The sequence below is a fragment of the Schistocerca cancellata genome, chromosome 11 (assembly GCF_023864275.1).
Source record: "Schistocerca cancellata isolate TAMUIC-IGC-003103 chromosome 11, iqSchCanc2.1, whole genome shotgun sequence".
Lineage (NCBI taxonomy): Eukaryota > Metazoa > Arthropoda > Insecta > Orthoptera > Acrididae > Schistocerca > Schistocerca cancellata.
This window is the reverse complement of record NC_064636.1, coordinates 147,269,899-147,296,599: the sequence shown is the minus strand read 5'-3', so window position 1 is coordinate 147,296,599 and position 26,701 is coordinate 147,269,899. Positions and strand designations below refer to the sequence as shown.

At 44.4% G+C, this 26,701-nt stretch overlaps 1 protein-coding gene across 2 annotated transcripts in view; it reads left to right on the top strand.

Annotated features, from left to right (window-relative positions):
• Positions 1-3,315: 3,315 nt before the first annotated feature.
• Positions 3,316-26,701, top strand: part of LOC126108894 (poly [ADP-ribose] polymerase tankyrase-1-like) — a 131,094-nt gene continuing 107,708 nt past the window's right edge. For both annotated transcript variants that reach the window (XM_049914261.1, XM_049914262.1), the window contains exon 1: positions 3,316-3,384. The gene's annotated coding sequence lies outside the window, so the exon portion shown is untranslated. The remainder of the gene's footprint in view (positions 3,385-26,701) is intronic.

Genomic DNA, 26,701 nt, shown 5'->3' with positions numbered 1-26,701 from the left:
CTGACGAATCGATTCCACAGACCGAACGTGAGGAGAGGGGATAGTGTAATTGTTTAATACAAACCATACAAAAATGCACGGAAGTGTGTTTTTTAACACAAACCTACGTTTTTTTTAATGGAACCCCGTTAGTTTTGTTAGCACATCTGAACATATAAACAAATACGTAATCAGTGCCGTTCGTTGCATTGTAAAATGTTAATTACGTCTGGAGATATTGTAACCTAAAGTTGACGCTGGAGTACTACTCCTCCGCTGTTCGATCGTGTGTATCGGAGAGCACCGAATTACGTAGGGATCCTAAGGGAACGGTGATGGACCTTAGGTACAGAAGAGACTGGAACAGCACATTACGTCCACATGCTAACACCTTTTTATTGGTCTTTTTCACTGACGCATATGTACATTACCATGACGTGGAAGACGCATAAATTGGCCAGCCCGTTCTCCTGATCTTACACCTCTGGACTTCTCTCTGTGGGGTACGTTAAAGGAGAATGTGTACCGTGATGTGCCTAGAACCCCAGAGGATATGGAACAACGTATTGTGGCAGCCTGCGGCGACATTACACCAGATGTACTGCGGCGTGTACGACATTCATTACGCCAGAGATTCCAATTGTGTGCAGCAAATGATGGCCACCACATTGAACATCTATTGGCCTGACATGTCGGGACACACTCTATTCCACTCCGCAATTGAAAACGGAAACCACATGTGTACGTGTACCTCACCCTTAATGGTAATGCACATGTGCGTCAGTGAAAAAGACCAATAAAAAGGTGTTAGCATGTGGACGTAATGTGCTGTTCCAGTCTCTTCTGTACCTAAGGTCCATCACTGTTCCCTTTGGATCCCTACGTAATTCGGTGCTCTCCGATACACACGATCGAACAGCGGAGGAGTGGTACTCCAGCGTCAACTTTAGGTTACAATATCTCTGGATGTAATTAACATTTTACAATGCAACAAACGGCACTGATTACGTATTTGTTTATATGTTCAGATGTGCTAACAAAACTAACGTGGTTCCATTTAAGAAAACGTAGGTTTTTGTTAAAAAACATACTTCCGTGCATTTTTGTATGGTTTGTATTAAACAATTACACTATCCCCTCTCCTCACGTTCGGTCTGTGGAATCGGTTCGTCAGTATTTGATGTGGTTTACGAAATATATCCAGCGGTAATGTTAGGTGACTCACCCTGTATATATATATATTGTTGTGGATTGGCAAGAGAGCCAATCCTGTATGAGAGGAAGCCGAAAGGCACGCGTTTTAGCTCACGCAGGCTGGCGTGAGGTCTGGAACCGGTCAAGGAAATTAGACTAGCAAAAAAGGACGTAGCTGTGGAATACTTAACTTTAATCCATAATTGGTGAACATCGCTCTTGACGATACATGCTTTACAGCATCAATAGTAACTGGTAATGGCGCCTTGCTAGGTCGTAGCAAATGACGTAGCTGAAGGCTATGCTGTCGTCTCGGCAAATGAGACCGTAATTTGTCAGTGAACCATCACTAGCAAAGTCGGTTGTACCCTTCGACCATAAATATAATAGACTGGCCCTGACGTCATTTTCGTGGCTCCAACATCTCTGGGCTGAAGTCACGTGAATGTTGGCAAAACATGGTTGTTTCGTGTTGCGCTTATGGCTGTACTCAGCGTTTTCTCGGGGAAATGGCATTACATTTCACGTGTAAGTGTGTCTAAGATAGTGCAGATGCGTTTATTGAAATCTGCTGAAGTGACTTTTATATGTTTTTACACTTGAAATAGAGTATCACGTAAATTAAAGTGTTGAAAGTGATGCCTGTAAAGTCAGACTCATATTACATTTTGGAAAGTATCTGTGATAATTCGGTTACAGAAGTAAGTATAATCGTTTCTCGTTCCTACTCATAAGTTCTGTAAGGATGAAAACCGAAGGCAGCTTTGGATACAGGCCTTGAAACAGAGAAACTTTAAGCCGTTTGCACATACGCGCCTTTGCTCAAAGCACTTCGAGGAGAAGTGTTTTGATAGGTTAGTTATTATTTACAATGTATATCTATAATTTGTATTTACAGTGTCTGTCTTTTTAAACCTAGGCTCCAAAATTATTTTCTGAAACTGCAAAGTCTCACCTTTCATCTAAAATATCATTTTTTTTTAAACTGATAGTTTAAACTTTTGTAAAAATAGTGGGAACTGAACCTTTGAAGTGCACCTGAAATTGATACTCTAAAATGGACCTGCTCCTAAAGTAAACAATTTTGACACCTATAGTTGACATAATTCCCATAGCCCATTTTCTTTTATAAGTGACTAAAGCTCGAAACGTGGCGAATACAATGTTTAAAGTTTTGACACGAGCCCACTCTTACTGTTTAAAAGAACTTAACGACATTTTACTATAATTGATAGTTTATAGTAATTTCGTCCCGCTGCCCACCAGAGTGGCGTTCGATGTATTTGTTAGATTTTATAAATGGTACTTTGAAGAAAGCCAGGTCAAATGTAGTTCTGGCATAATTTTTCCCAAATAAGAAAGTAGTTTTTGTTGGAAGCGTTTGGCAGTCAATTGAGAAATGTGGGGAAAATCCGATACAAACATAGGATGGCAGACTGCTGATTTGAAATCCCGCCACGTTTTGCCAACAGTCACGTGGTTTATGTTGGAGCCACACTAGCCCCATAGCTTCTGCACAGCAAGGCCAGTCTACTAGTATCTATGGTCGAAGGTTGTACCACTGGGGCGAGTGCTAGAAAGTCTCTCTAGACCTGCCGTGTGGCGGCGCTCGGTCTGCAATCACTGATAGTGGCGACACGCGGGTCCGACGTATACTAACGGACCGCGGCCGATTTAAAGGCTACCACGTAGCAAGTGTGGTGTCTGACACACACACACACACACACACATATATATATATAGAGAGAGAGAGAGAGAGAGGAACATTTCAGTGACCGAACGGACGGTATACAATGTTGGTAAGAATCTCTGCCCTATCGGCTGCTGACGGAAAATGTCTGTTCACCTGCGTGTATTGTCGGCAGCGCGACAAGTGAGCCTTGTCGTCACAAGGAAGACGGAGCGGACGTCCAGGCCAATGGTGGGCGGAACTGTTTATTCGGGATGGAGCGTTCGGTTGAAGGAAGTGTGGAGTCGGCGGCTCACTTCCAGGAAAAAAGCTGCACGAAGCGGAAAGGTCAGACTGCTCGCGCTTTCTGCACTGCCCGCCAGGAAGAGGTGGGGGGTGGTGAAGGGGCGGGGGGGGAGGGAGTCACGTGACGTCGGAGCTGTGGCCCCGCCCGCCCAGACAACGATCAGTCGCTCGCTGACCGCGCCGCTGGTGAGACGCAGAAGGTCCGCGCTTCCCCATCCACAGCATCCACGCAGCAGGTAGGAGCTGTTAGTCGGCACCTTACTCGCTTCTGTTCGCGGACGTATTATGAGGCATGCAATCACTAAGTGGTACATCAAACTACACGGGATCCTTGTTTGCCCGGTCGTCATTAATCCGGATTCCTTTGTGTTTCCTTTCTAACTCGAAAATATGTTTACCGTCGATAGGGTACGATATATTTAATTAAATGAAACAACAAGTTTACTGTTACCAGTGACCGTTTTACTTTAATGTGAGTTGAAGGAATTTTTTTGTGTTTATGTAAGTTGGCATTGATTATTTGTAGTGTGGGGTCTATTGGCACAGAGGAATAAAGGTTTTGTGTGTCAAACGAGGCAAGTGTGGCTCCATGAGGTACTTGTATGTTTTGACATATTGTGTGAATTCTGTTGTGTTTTTAAGTGTTCTCTCATTATTGAATGTGTACGCTTGTTCGAGAATTCTGCAGAGTATGTTGTTGAGCTCGAATGTTGGGCTGTTCCTACAGTTCACTACGGGCCTGATGGGGGTCCCATTTTTGTGCATCTTAGGTTGTGACCTAAGGCAAGCTGCTTGTGGGCTCATTGCTACAGTGTTTCTTGCTTCTTGGATGGTGAGTAGAAAGTTAATGTTGTTCGAAATGTGTTTAATCTCCTTTTGTATTCTGGCTGTTGGATCTTTATGTATTTCAGTTATGTTGCTGGTTTGGAAGAAGTCTAGAGTTTTTTCTATGTATGTTGTTCTGTCCGTTACAACAGTTGTATTGCCCTTGTCAGCTTTTACAATTATTGCATTATTCGCGTTTAATTTAGTCTTAATGGTACGTGTAAGGGCTTCTTCTCTTTTCTTGTATGCTGGGAATGGTTTTGCAATTTCCTTTTGAATGATTTCGTTAATTTTGTGGCAGGCTGATATTCTGTCAGTTTGCTTCTTAAGGGCGATGGTCGAGATCTGTGTGACACAAGTGGTAAGCTTCTCTTGGCCCTTTTGGTCCAGCGGAGCTGGAACGTTGTGTTTTAAGCCTTTGCAGAGTAGTGCCTCTTCTTCTGCAGTGAATATTATTCTCGTGTTGTTCAGGAAAGGTGTGTAGAATGTGTGCTTCTTTTGGCTGTTTTGGTTTGGTTTGGGAGGTAATTGTTGCTTTATAAGATTGCCCAGTTTTTTCTTCTGTGTAGCTTTCGTTTTCTGTACGATGAACTCGGTGTACTCTTTGACTTTTTTGGTTATGGAATCATGTTGTGACTGGTAACAAAGTTTTTGTTTCATTTAACGTCAGTAACAGTCACGGTAAAACCTAACCTAAAAATGTTCGCATTTACGATATACTTGTTGACACCGGATGCTGCATAGCGATACCCGGTTCCACGTTTCGAGCTATCGACTACTAGTCAGTGTGGACCTGTTCCTCAAGGTACAGGCTGGTAATTATTGAACCTCCCCATCGCGCACCCCCCCTCAGATTTAGTTATAAGTTGGCACAGTGGATAGGCCTTGAATATCTGAACACAGATCAATCGAGAAAACCGGAAGAAGTTGTGTGGAACTATGGAAAAAATAACCAAAATATACAATCCGAGTAGTCAATGCGCAAGGTAGGCAACATCAACGATAATGTGAACCCAGGAACGCCGTGGTCCCGTGGTTTAGCGTGAGCAGCTGCCGAACGAGAGGTCCTTGGTTCACGCCTTCCGTCGAGTGAAAAGTTTACTTTCTTTATTTTCGCAAAGTTATGATCTGTCCGTTCGTTCATTGACGTCTCTGTTCACTGTAATAAGTTTAGTGTCCGTGTTTTGCGACCGCACCGCAAAACCGAGCGATTAGTTGACGAAAGGACGTACCTCTCCAATATTCATTGACCTTGTTATTGAAGTCGCGAGCTACATTTGCTGGGTTCATATTGCCCACGGAATACATCTCACGTATTTAATGCACTCTCGTCCAAAGTAGCGAACGTTCAACTGCCAGCCATGGAGCCTCGTTGGCAGGAATACTCTCTCTTCCGTGCGCTGTAGTCGGCTGACGTCGCGTGTTTCGATGTTTGTTTAGGAGTGGCGTCCCCATACTACGGCGCAGTTATCTCGCATCGGACGGACGGACGGATAGTAATTGTCTGAAAATAAAAAATTAAACTTTTCTCTCGAGGAAAGACTTGAACCAAAGATCTCGCGTTCCGCAGCTGCTTACGCTAACCACGAGCCCACGGCGCTCCTGAGTTCACATTATCCTTGATGTTGCGTATCTTGCACATTGACAACTCAGTATATATGTTTTGCTTATGTTGTTGTTGTTGTGGTCTTCAGTCCTGAGACTGGTTTGATGCAGCTCTCCACGCCATACAGTAAAGCTGCATGCCCTCGGGAAAGATTACGGCTGTAGTTTCCCCTTGCTTTCAGCCGTTCGCAGTACCAGCACAGCAAGGCCGTTTTGGTTATTGTTACAAGGCCAGATCAGTCAATCATCCAGACTGTTGCCCTTGCAACTACTGAAAAGGCTGCTGCCCCTCTTCAGGAACCACACGTTTGTCTGGCCTCTCAACAGATACCCCTCCGTTGTGGTTGTACCTACGGTACGGCTATCTGTATCGCTGAGGCACGCAAGCCTCCCCACCAACGGCAAGGTCCATGGTTCATGGGGAGGCTGTTTTGCTTATACACTCCTGGAAATTGAAATAAGAACACCGTGAATTCATTGTCCCAGGAAGGGGAAACTTTATTGACACATTCCTGGGGTCAGATACATCACATGATCACACTGACAGAACCACAGGCACATAGACACAGGCAACAGAGCATGCACAATGTCGGCACTAGTACAGTGTATATCCACCTTTCGCAGCAATGCAGGCTGCTATTCTACCATGGAGACGATCGTAGAGATGCTGGATGTAGTCCTGTGGAACGGCTTGCCATGCCATTTCCACCTGGCGCCTCAGTTGGACCAGCGTTCGTGCTGCACGTGCAGACCGCGTGAGACGACGCTTCATCCAGTCCCAAACATGCTCAATGGGGGACAGATCCGGAGATCTTGCTGGCCAGGGTAGTTGACTTACACCTTCTAGAGCACGTTGGGTGGCACGGGATACATGCGGACGTGCATTGTCCTGTTGGAACAGCAAGTTCCCTTGCCGGTCTAGGAATGGTAGAACGATGGGTTCGATGACGGTTTGGATGTACCGTGCACTATTCAGTGTCCCCTCGACGATCACCAGTGGTGTACGGCCAGTGTAGGAGATCGCTCCCCACACCATGATGCCGGGTGTTTGCCCTGTGTGCCTCGGTCGTATGCAGTCCTGATTGTGGCGCTCACCTGCACGGCGCCAAACACGCATACGACCATCATTGGCACCGAGGCAGAAGTGACTCTCATCGCTGAAGACGACACGTCTCCATTCGTCCCTCCATTCACGCCTGTCGCGACACCACTGGAGGCGGTCTGCACGATGTTGGGGCGTGAGCGGAAGACGGCCTAACGGTGTGCGGGACCGTAGCCCAGCTTCATGGAGACGGTTGCGAATGGTCCTCGCCGATACCCCAGGAGCAACAGTGTCCCTAATTTGCTGGGAAGTGGCGGTGCGGTCCCCTACGGCACTGCGTAGGATCCTACGGTCTTGGCGTGCATCCGTGCATCGCTGCGGTCCGGTCCCAGGTCGACGGGCACGTGCACCTTCCGCCGACCACTGGCGACAACATCGATGTACTGTGGAGACCTCACGCCCCACGTGTTGAGCAATTCGGCGGTACGTCCACCCGGCCTCCCGCATGCCCACTATACGCCCTCGCTCAAAGTCCGTCAACTGCACATACGGTTCACGTCCACGCTGTCGCGGCATGTTACCAGTGTTAAAGACTGCGATGGAGCTCCGTATGCCACGGCAAACTGGCTGACACTGACGGCGGCGGTGCACAAATGCTGCGCAGCTAGCGCCATTCGACGGCCAACACTGCGGTTCCTGGTGTGTCCGCTGTGCCGTGCGTGTGGTCATTGCTTGTACAGCCCTCTCGCAGTGTCCGGAGCAAGTATGGTGGGTCTGACACACCGGTGTCAATTTTTTTTTTTCATTTCCAGGAGTGTATTTTTCATAGTTCCATTCAGCTTCTTCCTGTTTTCTCGATCGATGTATGTTCAGTTTTTCAAGGCCTATCCACCGTGCCAACTTATAACTAAATCTGAATGGGGTGCGATGGGGAGGTTCCCTTGTAAGTAAAATCGTCATAACTTCTGAACGGTTTGCGTTAAGATGTTCAAGTTGAGCGGTTGGACGCAGGGCGTGGTGCGAGTTAGTATGCGCTGTACGGTTTGGTTTAGGGACGAAGCCGACTTTCATTTGGATCGGTTCGTCAATAAGCAAAACTGGATATTTCGGGGACCGTGAATCCGCATTTCGCGATCGAGAAGTCTCTTCCCTCTCAGCTGGTGACTGTTTGGTGGGCGGTGTCCAGCCGCGGAATAATGGGTGCGATATTCCCTGATGGCAAGGTCACTACCGAACGGCACGTGAAGGTTTTGGAAGATGATTTCATTCCCATTATCCAAAGTGGTCGGGTGATGCTGCGGGAATTAGATTAGGTTCAAATGGCTGTGAGGACTATGGGACTTAACATCTATGGTCATCAGTCCCCTAGAACTTAGAACTACTTAAACCTAACTAACCTAAGGACAGCACACAACACCGTCATCACGAGGCAGAGAAAATCCCTGACCCCGCCGGGAATCGAACCCGGGAGCCCGGGCGTGGGAAGCGAGAACGCTACAACCACGAGCTGCGGACAATTAGATTAGGAAATGAGACGCTTAAACAGGAAATGAGTTTTGCTATTTGGGGAGCAAAATAACTGATGATGGTCGAAGTAGAGAGGATATAAGGGTCGACAGAAGCGTCCGATCCCACGCGTCGGCTTTGACCCGTGACGTAAGGGTGTTGTCGTGTGTGACGTTATGACGGCGCGGAGTTTGGTTTGAGTGTGGCTGTCTCCAGTTCTGTTTTATCTTATTTTATTTACTTTTCTGATCTGTTCGTTTTATCTCGTAAGATTTTTTAAAATTTAAAAACGCTTATTACTTATTTTAATTATCTGTTTCCTCGAATTTCTGTTTTAGTTTATTATATTTATCTTTCTGATCTGTCCGTTCTATCCCGTCAGATTTTTTTAAAAAAGACAAAAAACACTAATCAGCTACTGAAGCATCTTTATCTTCTATGGGTTGCAGGGGTTACGACGCCTGGGGAGGTGGGTGGGTATTCATGCATGGCTGTCTTCACTTACACGTTGTAGCTACGCAAGGCGTCTAAATTTGTTTATATTTAGTTTGCCCCCCACCCAAAACACCCCATTTCCCGCGCTTGTCCCATTAGTGTCATTAGGCTTCTTGTGGAAAGTGTGTGTGTGTTAGTTTTTGTTTCCGCCATATTTGTGACGTCATGGGTCAAAGCAGACGGGCGGGATCGGACGCTTCCGTATTTCCGGATATGAAATGTAGACTGGCAATGGCAAGGAAAGCGTTTCTCAAGAAGAGATATTTGTTAATATCGAGTATAGAGTTAAGTGTCAGGAAGTCGTTTCTGAAAGTATTTGTATGGAGTGTAGCCATGAATGGAAGTGAAACGTGCACGATAAATAGTTTGGACAAGAAGAGAATAGAAGCTTTCGAAGTGTGGTGCTACAGAAGAATGCTGAAGATTAGATGGGTAGATCACGTAACTAATGAGGTATTGGATAGAATTGGGGAGGAGTTTGTAGCAGAACTTGACTAGAAGGGATCGGTTGGTAGGACATATTCTGAGGCATCAAGGGATCACCAATTTAGTATTGGAGGGCAGCACGGAGGGTAAAAATCGTAGAGGGAGACCTAGAGATGAATACACTAAGCAGATTCAGAAGGATGTAGGTTGCAGTAGGTACTGGGAGATGAAGAAGCTTGCACAGGATAGAGTAGCATGGAGAGCTGCATCAAACCAGTCTCAGGACTGAAGACCACAACAACAACATCCAAAGTGACCCTGATTTCGACAAGATACGGTTCATGCTTATCCCCATCGAAGCAGGAGTGTGTTTGAGCTGCTGAAGGAGCACTTTGGGGACAGCATTATCACTCTGGGGTACCCAGAGGCAACTGGCACGCCGTTGGCCGCCATATTCTCCAGATCTGAACACACGCGATCCTTTTTGTGGGGCTATATTAGAGACAAGGTGTACAGTAGACTTGGCCACTGTTTCTATGTTTCGATACAGTGTATCGATACCTGGAACTGTTTCAGTGTTTCGGAACGGCTATGGTTCACTGTTTCGAAACAGTGGTGTTTCATTCCGCTCTTGTCTCGGATCTCGAGCCAGACACAGAAACTGTATCGTTGTTTCAAAATAAGACTGTTTCAGTTCACCTGCGCCTGGAACGGACTAATTGTATCGAAACAGTGATGTTTCATTCCGCTCTGTGTCGGACGAGATTCGGGCTCGGCACAGGTACTGAAACACAACATACCACTTCATGAAACACTTGTCAAATCTTTTGACAAGCAATAGCATGAAGCTCAAGATATCCGAAAATAAAGCTTCGTTTCTAGCTGACTGTCCTATTCCGAAATGGCATAACATCTGCTTTATAAACACTAACCAAACAATAAAACAACGCATACTAATCGCATTCAAAATAATAAATATGTGAAAATCATTAAGTTAAATTACACTTTTTTATAACATACGCTTCTCTGTTCGTGTACAGTAATCATATTAAGAAACGCAAGTAAGCCCACAACATTTTAAATAAAAAAAGGCGTAGAGTGACAGTTATTAGACATGTATATAAATTTGATGTAGGTATAATTGCAAGCAATCTGTTTGACATATCACTGATAGTGTAATGGTGAACGGGAAGCATCGTAAATTCATAGTAACGGTTCGAAACACCTTGAAACACAATTTTTTCCTGTTATATTTTGTTATTCATTCGAATTATTTGGCGTTATTTGTGAGTCTATAGTCACTGTGTCTATTATCCACAATGATTCCCTTTGTGTGCATGGAAATTAGCAGGATGGGTATATTAGCCCTACTAATGGAATGTGGGAATCCCAGTAGCATATCTGTTGTTTCTGCAGTTTGCTCCCACCTCCAGTTCCGTTCGTGGTGGTTCTTCTGTCTTCAGCTAAGGCTTTCCTCAGCCAATTGAAAAGTATGAAAGTCACATGACACAAAAGCAGCGCAATTTGCTGCAGGAAATACGAAACTGCCAAGACGCCTAAGTGATAGTTTCATACTTTCTGCGATATGATTAGCGCTCTCGCACCTCATTTGTGTTTATATGGACATACTTATACAGTAGACATTCAAGATGATAAAATGTGCAGGTTTATTAGATTACAAAACACTGTTTCACTGTTTCGAAACACCGTATCGAAACATGACATTGTACTGTTTCATTTGTTTCGAAACATTTACGTGTTTCAGTTTGCCCATCTCTAGTGTACAGCAATAACCCCAAAACCATTGCTTGTAACAGCCACTCAGGAGGTCATCGATGTTCCTACACTTCAGCGGGTCATGCAGAATTTCGCTATTCGTCCGCGCCATATCATCGCCAATGATGGCAGGCTTATCGAACATGTCATATCCTAAATCCGAATATCTGTAGTGACGTTTACATGTTCAATAAAGTGTGTGCACGCGGTAGTTCGTAACTAATCTACCATTTTCCATATAGTTCAACATTTGTCAGCATGTACGCCCACAGGATGCGTCTTTCGTCGTGCGCAATGGCAAACGCACGGGAACAAATGGGCACGCTCAAAGAATTGTCGGCTGGCCGGAGTGGCCGAGCGGTTCTAGGCGCTACAGTCGGGAGCCGCACGACCTCTACGGTTGCAGGATCCAATCCTGCCTCGGGCATGGAGGTGTGTGATGTCCTTAGCTTAGTTACGTTTAAGTAGGTCTAAGTTCTAGGGGACTGATGACCTCAGCTGCTAAGTCTCATAGTGCTCAGAGCCATTGTAACCTGCCAACGAAATTCTTTCCTTCACATTTGTAACCTCCCTACAAAATTCTTTCCCATTTTTTACCTCCCCACAAAATTTCGTTACCATTTTAGTGTAACCTCAAAACAGAAAAATTCCTATACCTCTCAATTAAATTGTCGCTCACTTTTCAATAATTGACTGTGAATTTAACCTGGTAAATTTTGGACGTCAGCAGTGCTACGTCATGGCCCTCAAAGATCATTCTGAATAAAAAGAGAAAAATTCTTACCTCAATGAAGTCGCCGGATAACGCATATATATCTGCTCTTACAATATTTTTTTTTTTTTTTAGCACAGCCCTGTGCAATGCTAGCCGATAGATTTGTCATTTATGAAAGGAAGCAACTGATTTTTCTTTTGCAACAATCGGAATGATCATGGATTGGAGAAATTAGTAAATTCTTTAAATTGAAATGAATGCTTGTTAAAAATTACTTTATATGAGAAAGATTATTATTAGGACATTTTTAAAACATTTACATGGGAGTTCAGATAACATTACTAGATATGCGCGAGGCTGCTTTTTACCCTATACAATAATACGAGGGCAGTTCAATAAGTAATGCAACACTTTTTTTTCTCCGCCAATTTTGGTTGAAAAAACCGGAAATTTCTTGTGGAATATTTTCAAACATTCCCGCTTCGTCTCGTATAGTTTCATTGACTTCCGACAGGTGGCAGCGCTGTACGGAGCTGTTAAAATGGCGTCTGTAACGGATGTGCGTTGCAAACAACGGGCAGTGATCGAGTTTCTTTTGGCGGAAAACCAGGGCATCTCAGATATTCATAGGCGCTTGCAGAATGTCTACGGTGATCTGGCAGTGGACAAAAGCACGGTGAGTCGTTGGGCAAAGCGTGTGTCATCATCGCCGGAAGGTCAAGCGAGACTGTCTGATCTCCCGCGTGCGGGCCGGCCGTGCACAGCTGTGACTCCTGCAATGGCGGAGCGTGCGAACACACTCGTTCGAGGTGATCGACGGATCACCATCAAACAACTCAGTGCTCAGCTTGACATCTCTGTTGGTAGTGCTGTCACAATTGTTCACAAAAATCTGAACGAACTTCTCCTTCTTCATGACAACGCAGAACCTCACACAAGTCTTCGCACCCGAGAGGAGCTCACAAAACTTGAGTGGACTGTTCTTCCTCATGCACCCTACAGCCCCGATCTCGCACCGTCGGATTTCCATATGTTTGGCGCAATGAAGGACACAATCCGTGGGAGGCACTACGCGGATGATGAAGTAGTTATTGATGCAGTACGACGTTGGCTCCGACATCGACCAGTGGAATGGTACCGTGCAGGCATACAGGCCCTCATTTCGAGGTGGCGTAAGGCCGTAGCATTGAATGGAGATTACGTTGAAAAATAGTGTTGTGTAGCTAAAAGATTGGGGAATAACCTGGTGTATTTCAATGCTGAATAAAACAACCGCTGTTTCAGAAAAAAAATGTGTTGCATTACTTATTGAACTGCCCTCGTACTTAGGCTTCAGCATCGCTGCACCGCGACCGGCCCAGCCAACACGATACACTATACGAGACCAGAGCAGACTAGCCACTAGCAACAACTTGCTGCTACAGCTACACAGTTCCTACTCAGTCAACACTGCTCTCTGGTCAGCGATTCTCTTATACCTCGGATATCGCAGGCAGCGCATGAGCAATACATCGAAACTACATCTGCTCGGACCTCTTACACCATTTTTGAAAAGAATTGTGTAGGGAACGCATGCACGTATGGGCGTTCTCGTGTCCACGCGTTGCCTCACTGGACAAGCAGTCTGGTATGAATTCCCTTCCTTGCTCGGGAGCTTCCGCTGTTTATTGTGATGAAAAGGCGACAGAAAAAAAGTCGACTGGAGGTAAAAATGTATTTAAATGACAGAGGCGCGAGAAAAACAAAGTAATGGCAACGTTTTATCTGCAAATTTCAAAGGTCCCAGCGAGAATTTAGATTTTCTGCTTGGCCGTCAGATTGGCCGAGCGGTTCTAGGCGCTTCGGTCTGGAACCGCTCGACCGCTACGGTCGCAGGTTCGAATCCTGCCTCCGGCATGGATGTGTGTGACGATCTAAGTTTAGTTAGGTTTAAGTAGTTAAGTCCCATAGTTTTCAGAGCCATTTGAACCATTTTCTGCTTGGGAAAATGCAACAATAAGGCTGGCACTGAAATTTCGCTACGTAGTAAATGGTGGCTTATATACCACCTCGAACTGTTTGTTCCACGTTGCAGAACAAAGCATTTCAGCGATTTATTACTGAAACTGAAAAATACTGAAGGGACGTTCTTTGCCGTTATGTGAAGGTTAATTAGCTTTCAATGCGTCAATTGCATTTTATTTACAGAACATTAATCAAATTCTAAAGGTGGCAGGGGTAAAATACAGGGAGCGAAAGGCTATTTGTATATTGAGCAAGCAGTAAAGGAAACAAAAGAAAAATTCGGGGTAGGTATTAAAATCCATGGAGAAGAAATAAAAACTTTGAGGTTCGCCGATGACATTGTAATTCTTTCAGAGACAGCAAAGGACTTGGAAGAGCAGTTGAACGGAATGGATGGTGTCTTGAAGGCAGGATATAAGATGAACATCAACAAAAACAAAACGAGAATAATGGAATGTAGTCGAATTAAGTCGGGTGATGTTGAGGGTATTAGATTAGGAAATGAGACACTTAAAGTAGTAAAGGAGTTTTGCTATTTAGGGAGCAAAATAGCTGATGATGGTCGAAGTAGAGAGGATATAAAATGTAGACTGGCAATGGCAAGGAAAGCGTTTCTGAAGAAGAGAAATTTGTTAACATCGAGTATAGATTTAAGTGTCAGGAAGTCATTTCTGAAAGTATTTGTATGGAGTGTAGCCATGTATGGAAGTGAAACATGGACGATAAATAGTTTGGACAAGAAGAGAATAGAAGCTTTCGAAATGTGGTGCTACAGAAGAATGCTGAAGATTAGATGGGTAGATCACATAACTAATGAGGAAGTATTGAATAGAATTGGGGAGGAGTATGTGGCACAACTTGACCAGAAGAAGGGATCGGTTGGTAGGACATGTTCTGAGGCATCAAGGGATCACCAATTTAGTATTGGAGGGCAGCGTGGAGGGTAAAAATCGTAGGGGGAGACCAAGAGATGAATACACTAAGCAGATTCAGAAGGATGTAGGCTGCAGTAGGTACTGGGAGATGAAGAAGCTTGCACAGGATAGAGTAGCACGGAGACCTGCATCAAACCAGTCTCAGGACTGAAGACCACAACAACAACAATCATGAAAGGCGATATGTAGAAAAATATCCTCGCACACGACAAATTTTGGAGTTTCCTAGACGCCAGAATCAACTACAATGTAGGTTTTATTATTTAGTTTTGTAGTTTTTGCATGATCAGTGTACATCATTTCAGTTTTTAGTCGTTTTTGAGGAGCTAAACTTTTTTGTTTGAATGTCAGGCTCCCCAGTTGCTGTACTTTTAAGTCGCCACGGTTTTCATATATGCGGACGCTTTCCGCAAATTTTTGCCTTTCTTCTGAGTTTCTCTACTTCAAAACTTACTGTACCTTATTCTTTACAAAAATACGATCGGAGACCTTTTATATAACACCTGACGACCAGGGTAACAGTTCTCGAATTTTCGTTCAAATAGTCTGCAGAACGGGACACTCCGGACAACTTTCTTCTTTGTCTGTAATTATATTTGCCGGCCATGGTGGCCGAGCGGTTCTAGGCGCTTCAGTCTGGAACCGCGCGACCGCTACGGTCGCAGGTTCGAATCCTGCCTCGGGCATGGATGTGTGTGATGTCCTTAGGTTAGTTAGGTTTAAGTTGTCCTAAGTTCTAGGGGACTGATGACCTGAGCAGTTAAGTCCCATAGTGCTCAGAGCCATTTTGTAATCATCTTTATAATCAGCTGTGCTTCCTTTGCATGCAGCAGACATTACTTCGCATAATTCATTTCACAGCATAACCTCAACGCATTACACATTGCCCTCAGCCATCTGCCGCGTGCTAAAATCCGCACGGCTTCCGTTTCCGGGAAATTAAGCAAGCACAAATGCGTATGCGTAGTTGCGCTGTTGGAAATTTACGCGCATGCGCAGCGTTGAACAAGTGTGGACACACCTTTAAAGAGTTAGGCCGGTATTACACTATCAAATTTCTTTGTCAAAGATTTGATCAAAGATGTGATCCAATATTCCGTCCAATATATTTGACAAAGATCTTTCACGTAGCGCTAGAGGGGGTATTACACTGTCATCAAATTTTTCGTCAAAGTTCAAGATGGCTGACAACAACTTGTTACTAACCGCAGCAGTTCTACGTACTCCAATTGCATTGCGTGCATATGCGGAAAAGAAGTGGGGGGAAAAATGGAACCATACATACGAGGTTGACAGTCTTAAAAGTCCTGGGATTACCACTTGATAATAAATTCAGTTGGGAGGAGCACACCACAGAACTGCAGAAAGGCCTTAACAAATCTGTATTTGCAATTTGAGTGTTAGCAGACATAGGCAACATAAAAATGAAAAAGCTTGCATACTTTCATTCCATAATGTCATATGGGATAATATTTTGGGGTAAATCTTGAAGTCAAACAAGTATTCAAGGTCCAAAAGCGTGTAATACGTATTATTTGTGGAGTAAATTCACGGACCTCCTGCAGAAACCTCTTCAAAGAACTGGGTATACTAACTACTGCCTCTCAGTATATTTACTTCTTAATGAAATTTGTCGTAAATAATATATCTCTTTTTCCAACAAACAACTCAAAAATTATCTGCACAAGGACTTAAAAGCGTCTGTGATCTATTCTGTTACTCGTTTTTATTCTCTGTGGGTGTTTTTAGTATTTGGAAAAAGGGACCGATGACCATCGCAGTCTGGTCCCTTTAATCCCACAAACCAACCAACTTACTTTAGTTCAAAAAGGGGTCCACTACTCAGGAACACTCATCTTTAATAATTTGCCAGGAAACATAAAATATTTAGTTAGAAATAAAGATCAGTTTCAAAGGAGCCTGAAAGACTTACTACTGGCCAACTCCTTCTACTCCATTGGCGAAATTTTTAATAGAAACAAATAATGTATTGTATTTATTCATACTATTAGTATTGTTATTTCAGCTTTAAAAAATCGACATGTTCCACATCCACGAGGCTCTCCTCAGCACGGATCTATGGAACGAAAAACTAATCTAATCTGGGTGAAGCCGTGGGTTTTACGACGACACGATAAAAGCATTCAACAAAACTTGTTACGTGAGCTTACAGTGGAAGACGTCAAGTGGTACATCAATTACTTAAGAATGGATGAGCATACATTTCTGTATGTGCTCAATGAAGTGTATCCTCATATGACAAGGCACAATATTCACTTAAGAACTGCTACATCTCCAGAAGACAGGCTCACTATAACACTCCCATTCCTTGCTACAGGAGAGGGTTAGGTTATGTTAGATCAGGTTAGGTCTCCAATCTTCTTAATCTATTTTTGTATTCAGGGTGCCTCACGTTGTAAAGCGCCTCATCAGCATCATACATCTCTATTAATTTTGTAGTTGTCGGCACACACCAATTGTATTTACCGGCAATGGTTATAAAAACACTACAGACGACAGTACGCTGCAGCGATGCTAGCGCTCCATGTGGTAACATGTCACATTGCAGTGAACAGAAGATAAGTGGTTTCTTTGATCAAATATACAGCGAGGCCCTAGATTTGATCAAATATTGGACGACATTTGACAAAGTCCCTATTACACTATCAAATATCTTTGACAAAGATATTGGACAAAGAAATTTGATAGTGTAATACCGGCCTTAAGAAGCTGCATCGGCATTCCTCTTTTGTTTCTGTGTTTGGAGTGTGCGGCAGCGAAACGGCTTCGAAACGAAAGAAAGTGGCTGTTTCGATGCACAAAAGGTTGGAAAGGATGAGACAGAATACACCAATGATCGCTAAACTACCGCCCGAATTAAGAGTTAAGTATCCATGCGCCCAGCGACTCTCAGCCGTATTTTATAATAATATGCCTCTAGCACCGAAACGAAAAACGGGAACTACAAGGTTTCGACAAGTTATTGCAACCAGTCGCTTTGTGTTTCATTATTCAGTTTTTATTTTCCAGTATCGGTTTCGAATAGCCTAGCGATTCATCATCCGATGGTACATATTCACTGCACGTTTCAAACGTTCGTGGGACTCACGTAGCCGAATGTATAGTCGAAACATATAACCACTGAATTTGGCAACACTTGTTCACATTATGAGATCGATGCTTGCACGCTACGTTTATACAGGGTGTTACAAAAAGGTATGGCCAAACGTTCAGGAAACATTCCTCACACACAAATAAAGAAAAGATGTTATGTGGACATGTGTCCGGAAACGCTTAATTTCCATGTTAGAGCTCATTTTAGTTTCGTCAGTATGTACTGTACTTCCTCGATTCACCGCCAGTTGGCCCAATTGAAGGAAGGTAATGTTTCCAGAATGAGATTTTCACTCTGCAGCGGAGTGTGCGCTGATATGAAACTTCCTGGCAGATTAAAACTGTGTGCCCGACCGAGACTCGAACTCGGGACCTTGACTTCGGTGCTTGTGTTGACATGCGACCCATTGCTCTACAGTACTAGCATCAAGCACATCAGTACGTAGCATCAACAGGTTAGTGTTCATCACGAACATGGTTTTGCAGTCAGTGCAATGTTTACAAATGCGGAGTTGGCAGATGCCCAATTGATGTACGAATTAGCACGGGGCAATAGCCGTGGCGCTGTACGTTCGTTATTGAGACAGATTTCCAGAACGAAGGAGTCCCGACAGGAAGACGTTCGAATCAATTGATCGACGTCTTAGGGAGCACGGAACATTCCAGCCTATGACTCGCGACTGGGGAAGACCTAGAACGATTAGGACACCTGCAATGGACGAGGCAATTCTTCGTGCAGTTGACGATAACCCTAATGTCAGCGTCAGAGAAGTTGCTGCTGTACAAGGTAACGTTGACCACGTCACTGTACGGAGAGTGCTACAGGAGAACCAGTTGTTTCCGTACCATTACAGCGTGTGCAGGCACTATCAGCAGCTGATTGGCCTCCACGGGTACACTTCTGCGAATGGTTCATCCGACACTGTGTCAATCCTCATTTCAGTGCAAATGTTCTCTTTACGAATGAGGCTTCATACCAATGTGATCAAATTGTAAATTTTCACAATCAACATGTGTGGGCTGACGAAAATCCGCAGGCAATTGTGCAATCACGTCATCAACACAGATTTTCTGTGAACGTTTGGGCAGACATTGTTGATGTCTCGATTGGGCCCCATGTTCTTCCACCTACGCTCAATGGATCACGTTATCATGATTTCATACGGGATAATCTACCTGTGCTGCTAGAACATGTGCCTTTACAAGTACGACACAACATGTGGTTCATGCACGATGGAGCTCCTGCACATTTCAGTCGAAGTGTTCGTATGCTTCTCGACAACAGATTCGGTGACCGATGGATTGGTAGAGGCGGACCAATTCCGTGGCCTCCACGCTCTCCTGACCTCAACCCTCTCGACTTTCATTTATGGGGGCATTTGAAAGCTCTTGTCTACGCAACCCCGGTACCAAATGTAGAGACTCTTCGTGCTCGTATTGTGGACGGCTGTGATACAATGCGCCGTTCTCCAGGGCTGCATCAGCGCATCAGGGATTCCATGCGACGGAGGGTGGATGCACGTATCCTCGCTAACGGAGGACATTTTGAACATTTCCTGTAACAGTGTTTGAAGTCACCCTGGTACGTTCTGTTGCCGTGTGTTTCCATTCCATGATTAATGTGATTTGAAGAGAATTAATAAAATGAGCTCTAACATGGAAAGTAAGCGTTTCCGGACACATGTCCACAACATATTTTCTATCTTTGTGTGTGAGGAATGTTTCCTGAAAGTTTGGCCGTACCTTTTTGTAACACCCTGTATATTCTGACACAAATGCGTGAAACGTGCAGTCAACGTGCACCACCTGATGAGGAATCGGTAGGTGATTCTAAACCGGTCATGCAAAATAAAAATTGAGTGGTAAAACAAAAGGCTACTGACTGCAGTAATTCTGGAAACCTTTGTGCATGCACTAGGGATAAACGTTTTGACGTCAACTAACGTTAAAAGCTTCTCTCCTGCTCAGCAACAAACAAAAATAATTACAGTGATAGTAATATTTTAAGACGTGTTTAATTTTAATAGACGTGGGCAAATCCGGCTGTGAGCTAGGTAAACCTGGCCGCTTACGTCAAGGGAAGGCGGGCGACCGCTGGTTAGAGGATGTGAGGGGAGGGGGGAGTTTTATTGTATGCCTTGCAGTGCTGACAACTCAAGGACGTGCGCGAAGCTTATAGATCTCCTGCCGTCGTCATAATTACAAGTACTAAGCGACCTTTAGTGAAATTTCATGCCTACGGAATATCTTCTGTTACGTGACTGGATTCGTGATTTCCCGTCAGAGAGGTTACAGTTCGTAGTAATTGGCGGAAAGTCATCATTAAAACACAGGTGATTTCTGGCGTTCCCCAAGGTAGAGTCACAGGTCCTCTGCTGTTTCTTATCTGTATAAACGATTTAGGAGGCAATATTTTGTGACATTACAGCCTTTATCACTGCGATTTTTAACATGTAAAAGTTTTTTTTTTTCTGTATTCGCGTCAGTATGTGCGAACTTTTAACATATACCAATGAATGTTGTAACCAGATATCTTTGCCGCGCTCCTGAAAAGCGCAGAATGTCACGATAGCTATAAACTGTTATACGCTGCTATCGATCAGTAAAAAAACGGTGCACCTATGTCTCAAAATAACAATTGCCAATTTCTACTTCTGCAGGGAGTCGCGCCGCTCTCTAGCTGTTCTTCTGTGAATGTGTTGCGAGTCGGACGCAAAAGTATTGTGCTCCATACTGATATAATCATTTTATTGTAAATTTAAGAGTTTAAGTGATTAAAAATATATGTAGCCACAAACAAGCGAGAATGCGTATCATGAAAATTCGCTCCACCGCCACAATGGGTGGCCATATTAATGTAAGTTTCCGTTTCATAATATAATACTTGAAGCCTTGAAGTTTATTTAATTTCAAAGAAAATCTCTCAACCTTATTTTCATTAATTATACTTGTGATAATCTTTTCTGTTTAAAAGATTTATGCAGCTTATGATCCAGCGTGTGTTCTGTTGGAACAGGAGGCTGTCGTGACGACATCGCTATAGTATTTATTCCAAGTTCTTTCAGTTCCGTTTATATGTTCGTACAAATCCAATTAGTTGGTCCCTTAGGTTTCTTTCATGTAACTTCTGTCTGTTTTCTCCGCGCGATCTTCCTCCGAAAAAAAATTCTGTTCATTTTTTAGTAATTTTCGATATCGCGAATGAGAAAAGACAGCCGCCTCCTGCTCCGAACGGAACACCACGACTTTTCTAACGTCGGAGAGTACCGCACGAATTTTCCGCTAAAAGGTAATAGAATTTCTTAAAGCTGGATCAATTACACATGTTGCTGCTGTTCTCCGACAAATCTGGTCTGATTAATAGTAATTTATTCTGTCACGACAAAAAGAACCAATTTTATTTTTACCAAAGCAACAAAGCTTTCAATTAAATTATTAAAAAAAAATCATACCAGAATGTCTGGCATCTGCTTTACCGACGATCAACTTCATGTGATCAACCCATTTTAAATCACTCCTGATGCGTACTCCCAGATAATTTATGGTATTAACTGCTTCCAGTTGCTGACCTGCTATATTGTAGCCAAATGATAAAGGATCTTTCTTTCTATGTATTCGCAGCACATTACACTTGTCTACATTGAGATTCAATAGCCATTCCCTGCACCATGCGTCAATTCGCTGCAGATCCTCCTGCATTTCGGTACAATTTTCCATCGTTTGTGCTTTCTGACAGCTTTGTTTTACAGAGAGTCACAGATCAATAAATTAAAACAGAATTGTAACCATATAACACCGCTGGCGTTCTCTCACATAAAGCAGTCAAAAGTGGAAAAAATTAGTAAACGGAACAAAAGGCCATAGTTAGAAAAAAAAAGTGATCTATAACGACATTACCGATCGAAATATGGCAGCATAGCTGTCAAAATCACGCCAACTCATTACAGACAGCGACAGCACTAATGGGTGTTCTGTGAGCGTGGAAAAGAGTAAGCAGTATTGTATAATCACACACTATTGTCAATTGTTGTAAAAAAAAATTGAAACGAAGTTTAACGAAATTGCGTGTTATTCACAGGCAGATAGAAAATGGCACTGTAATTGAAATAAACTTACTGCAAACAAATAAAGCAGTAAATACTTTAAAACACCGACTGTGTCTTTCAAGACAGATGTGCGGTTTAGCCTGGACTGCAGAAGCTAAGTTCCCTCACAGTATTTACGTCTACGGCTGCTGATATTTTTAAAAATCTCTGGAATCAGATTATCGATATTTAAACAAATATCATTATTGGCCCGCGAATACCGAAAAAATTATCGTCCATCATCATCATCATCATCATCATAAACTAAAGGCTATGCCTCGTCGATTTAGCCAAATCCTTCTCTCCATTGTCATCCTCTTCAATTCTTCATACGATTTTATCCCCATATCTTCTTTGATGTTATTAAAATACATTGCTCTTGGCCCGTCTCTTGGTTTTTTCCCTAAAACTTTTCCCTCAAATACATTTTTTAGGAACTGGTTGTGTCTCATTATGTGCCCTATCATTTTCGTTCTGTTCTCATTCACTTCTCTTAAGACCTGTTCATTACTTTTTCTGTCTACCCAGCTTGTTTTCGTCATTCTTCTCCATATCCACATTCCCATTGCATCCAGTCTTTTTTTCTCTGCCTTTCCCAGAGTCCACACTTCACATCCGTGTGTTAAGACCCTCCCGACAAAAGTTCTGGCAAACTTTTTCCTGCTTTCTAGGATTATATGATTGTCTGTTAGTAAATTCCTTTTATTTTGGAAAGCTTGCTTTGCCAAGCCTATTCTCTTTATATCTGCGATACATTTATTGTTGTCAGTGATTGTGCTCCCCAAATAACAGAAGTTCCCAACCTGCTCTAGAACATCTTCTAGTTTAATATTAACTTTGTGATGTCACCGCCAGACACCACACTTGCTAGGTGGTAGCCCTTAAATCGGCCGCGGTCCGCTAGTATATGTCGAACTCACGTGTCGCCACTATCAGTGATTGCAGACCGAGCGCCGCCACACGGCAGGTCTAGAGAGACTTCCTAGCACTCGCCCCAGTCGTACAGCCGACTTTGCTAGCGATGGTTCACTGACTACATACGCTCTCATTTGCAGAGACGACAGTTTAGCATAGCCTTCAGCTACGTCATTTGCTACGACCTAGAAAGGCGCCATATTCAGTTACTATGTCTTCTGAACAGATAATATTGTGACTCATGTACCGTCAAGAGCGACGTTCATCATTAAATGGATTAAAGTTAAGTATCAACTGGCTACGTCCGCTTTCTGAATTCTAATTCCTTGTCATGTTCCAGCCCTCACGTCAGTATAGTTCTTGCCTCCTCACGCCAGCCTGCGTGAGCTAAAACGCCTGCATTTCGTCCTCTACTAGTAACACGGTGTTGGCTCTTCAGCCAACACAACATTTATCAATTTCTTTTGTCTTCCCTACTACCACGGCTTTTGTTTTCTTCTTATTTACACTCCTGGAAATGGAAAAAAGAACACATTGACACCGGTGTGTCAGACCCACCATGCTTGCTCCGGACACTGCGAGAGGGCTGTACAAGCAATGATCACACGCACGGCACAGCGGACACACCAGGAACCGCGGTGTTGGCCGTCGAATGGCGCTAGCTGCGCAGCATTTGTGCACCGCCGCCGTCAGTGTCAGCCAGTTTGCCGTGGCATACGGAGCTCCATCGCAGTCTTTAACACTGGTAGCATGCCGCGACAGCGTAGACGTGAACCGTATGTGCAGTTGACGGACTTTGAGCGAGGGCGTATAGTGGGCATGCGGGAGGCCGGGTGGACGTACCGCCAAATTGCTCAACACGTGGGGCGTGAGGTCTCCACAGTACATCGATGTTGTCGCCAGTGGTCGGCGGAAGGTGCACGTGCCCGTCGACCTGGGACCGGACCGCAGCGACGCACGGATGCACGCCAAGACCGTAGGATCCTACGCAGTGCCGTAGGGGACCGCACCGCCACTTCCCAGCAAATTAGGGACACTGTTGCTCCTGGGGTATCGGCGAGGACCATTCGCAACCGTCTCCATGAAGCTGGGCTACGGTCCCGCACACCGTTTGGCCGTCTTCCGCTCACGCCCCAATATCGTGCAGCCCGCCTCCAGTGGTGTCGCGACAGGCGTGAATGGAGGGACGAATGGAGACGTGTCGTCTTCAGCGATGAGAGTCGCTTCTGCCTCGGTGCCGATGATGGTCGTATGCGTGTTTGGCGCCGTGCAGGTGAGCGCCACAATCAGGACTGCATACGACCGAGGCACACAGGGCCAACACCCGGCATCACGGTGTGGGGAGCTATCTCCTACACTGGCCGTACACCACTGGTGATCGTCGAGGGGACACTGAATAGTGCACGGTACATCCAAACCGTCATCGAACCCATCGTTCTACCATTCCTAGACCGGCAAGGGAACTTGCTGTTCCAACAGGACAATGCACGTCCGCATGTATCCCGTGCCACCCAACGTGCTCTAGAAGGTGTAAGTCAACTACCCTGGCCAGCAAGATCTCCGGATCTGTCCCCCATTGAGCATGTTTGGGCCTGGATGAAGCGTCGTCTCACGCGGTCTGCACGTCCAGCACGAACGCTGGTCCAACTGAGGCGCCAGGTGGAAATGGCATGGCAAGCCGTTCCACAGGACTACATCCAGCATCTCTACGATCGTCTCCATGGGAGAATAGCAGCCTGCATTGCTGCGAAAGGTGGATATACACTGTACTAGTGCCGACATTGTGCATGCTCTGTTGCCTGTGTCTATGTGCCTGTGGTTCTGTCAGTGTGATCATGTGATGTATCTGACCCCAGGAATGTGTCAATAAAGTTTCCCCTTCCTGGGACAATGAATTCACGGTGTTCTTATTTCAATTTCCAGGAGTGTATTTTTGAAGAATGCCGATGTGATGAAATAGCACACTAGTTGCGTTTAAAATTTGTTTTTTTAACACAACTGGTGTGCTATTTCATCACATCGGATGTCTTGTTATCCCACCCCTAGTGCGATACGACTTCTTCTTTTGTGCCACTTATACTTGCTTCACACAATCAGAGAGACAATGGACGTGACGAAAGTTCAAAAAGTATTAAGACTCTTTCACACAGTGAAAGTAAAATTATGTTCTACAGTCTCAAAAGGGTTAACGGCCTCGCCGCAGTGGCTACACCGGTTGCCGTTAGTTCACCGGAATTAAGCATTGTCGGGCGTGGGCGGCACTTGGATGGGTGACCATCCGGTCCGCCATGTACTGTTGCTATTTTTCGGGGTGCACTCAGTCTCGTGATGCCAATTGAGTAGCGAATAGTTGCGGCTCCGGTTACAGAAAACCATCATAACGACCGGGATAGCACTGAGCTGACCATACGCCCCGCCCCCCCCCCCCCCTATCCGCATCCGCTGAGGATGACACGGCGGTCGGTTGGTCCCGATGGGTCACTTGCGGCCTGAACACGGAGTGCGTACAGTTTCAAAAGAACAACTTCAAATATTTATCGAAAATTGCTAAAAAATATAGTATAAAAATATCGGCACTCGATACTGCCATTTAGATTTTGATCGATATTTTATCAACAGCCGTACTTGTGTCTGTGGCTTGCACAATGGCACTGACGATTTCTCAAACAATTCAGTAATACAGGGTGATTCAAAAAGAATACCACAACTTTAAAAATGTGTATTTAATGAAAGAAACATAATATAACCTTCTGTTATACATCATTACATAGAGTATTTAAAAAGGTTTTTTTTTCACTCAAAAACAAGTTCAGAGATGTTCAATATGGCCCCCTCCAGACACTCGAGCAATATCAACCCGATACTCCAACTCGTTCCACACTCTCTGTAGCATATCAGGCGTAACAGTTTGGATAGCTGCTGTTATTTCTCGTTTCAAATCATCAATGGTGGCTGGGAGAGGTGGCCGAAACACCATATCGTTAACATACCCACATAAGAAAAAATCGCAGAGGGAAAGATCAGGGCTTCTTGGTGGCCAGTGATGATGTGCTCTGTCACGGGCTGCCTGGCGGCCGATCCATCGCCTCGGGTAGTTGATGTTCAGGTAGTTACGGACAGATAAGTGCCAATGTGGTGGCGATCCATCCTGCTGAAATATGAATTGTTGTGCTTCTTGTTCGAGCTGAGGGAACAGCCAATTCTCTAACATCTCCAGATACTGTAGTCCAGTTACAGCAGCACCTTCGAAGAAAAAGGGACCAAAAACTTTATTGGCTGAAATGGCACAGAAAACGTTCACCTTAGGCGAGTCACGTTCATACTGAGTTGTTTCCCGCGGATTCTCAGTGCCCCATATACAGACATTGTGACGGTTGACTTTCCCGTTAGTGTGGAAAGTTGCCTCATCACTAAACACAAGCTTTCTGTTGAGCGGTCGGCATCTTAGCATCAACTGACGCTGACGCCTAGTCAACAGCGCCTCAAGCGAACAAATGTACAACTAAATGAAGCTTTATAGCTACCTTAATTCGCCGACAGATAGTGCTTAGCTCTGCCTTTTGTCGTTGCAGAGTATTAAATTCCTAAAGTTGTGGTATTCTTTCTGAATCACCCTGTATATTCTGCAAACGAAACATTTATTTCGTATCTTATTGTCTCCCTGGTTGATAGTGAAGTAGACATTTTTCCATTATTAGTCATAATTATTATGCTACTTAGAATCAAAGTACTCATCGAACTTCATATGTAGAGCCTGGCTTTAAGAGTGAGTCACTGACTCTACGTGGTTACTCTGCCATTCACAATAAAGTGCCTGGCAGAGGGTTCAATGAACCACCTTCACTCTGTCTCTCTACCGTTCCACTCTCAAACGGCGCGCGGGAAAAAAACGAGCACTTACATTTTTCTGTGCGAGCCCCGATGTCTAATTTTCCCGGGATGATCATTTCTCCCTATGTAGATGGGTGACAACAGAATGTTACCGCAATTGGAGGAGAGAACTGGTGATTGAAATTTCACGAGAAGATCCCGTCACAACGAAAAACGCCTTTGTTTTAATGATTGCCACTCCAATTCGCGTATCATGTCTGTGACACTATCTCCCCTATT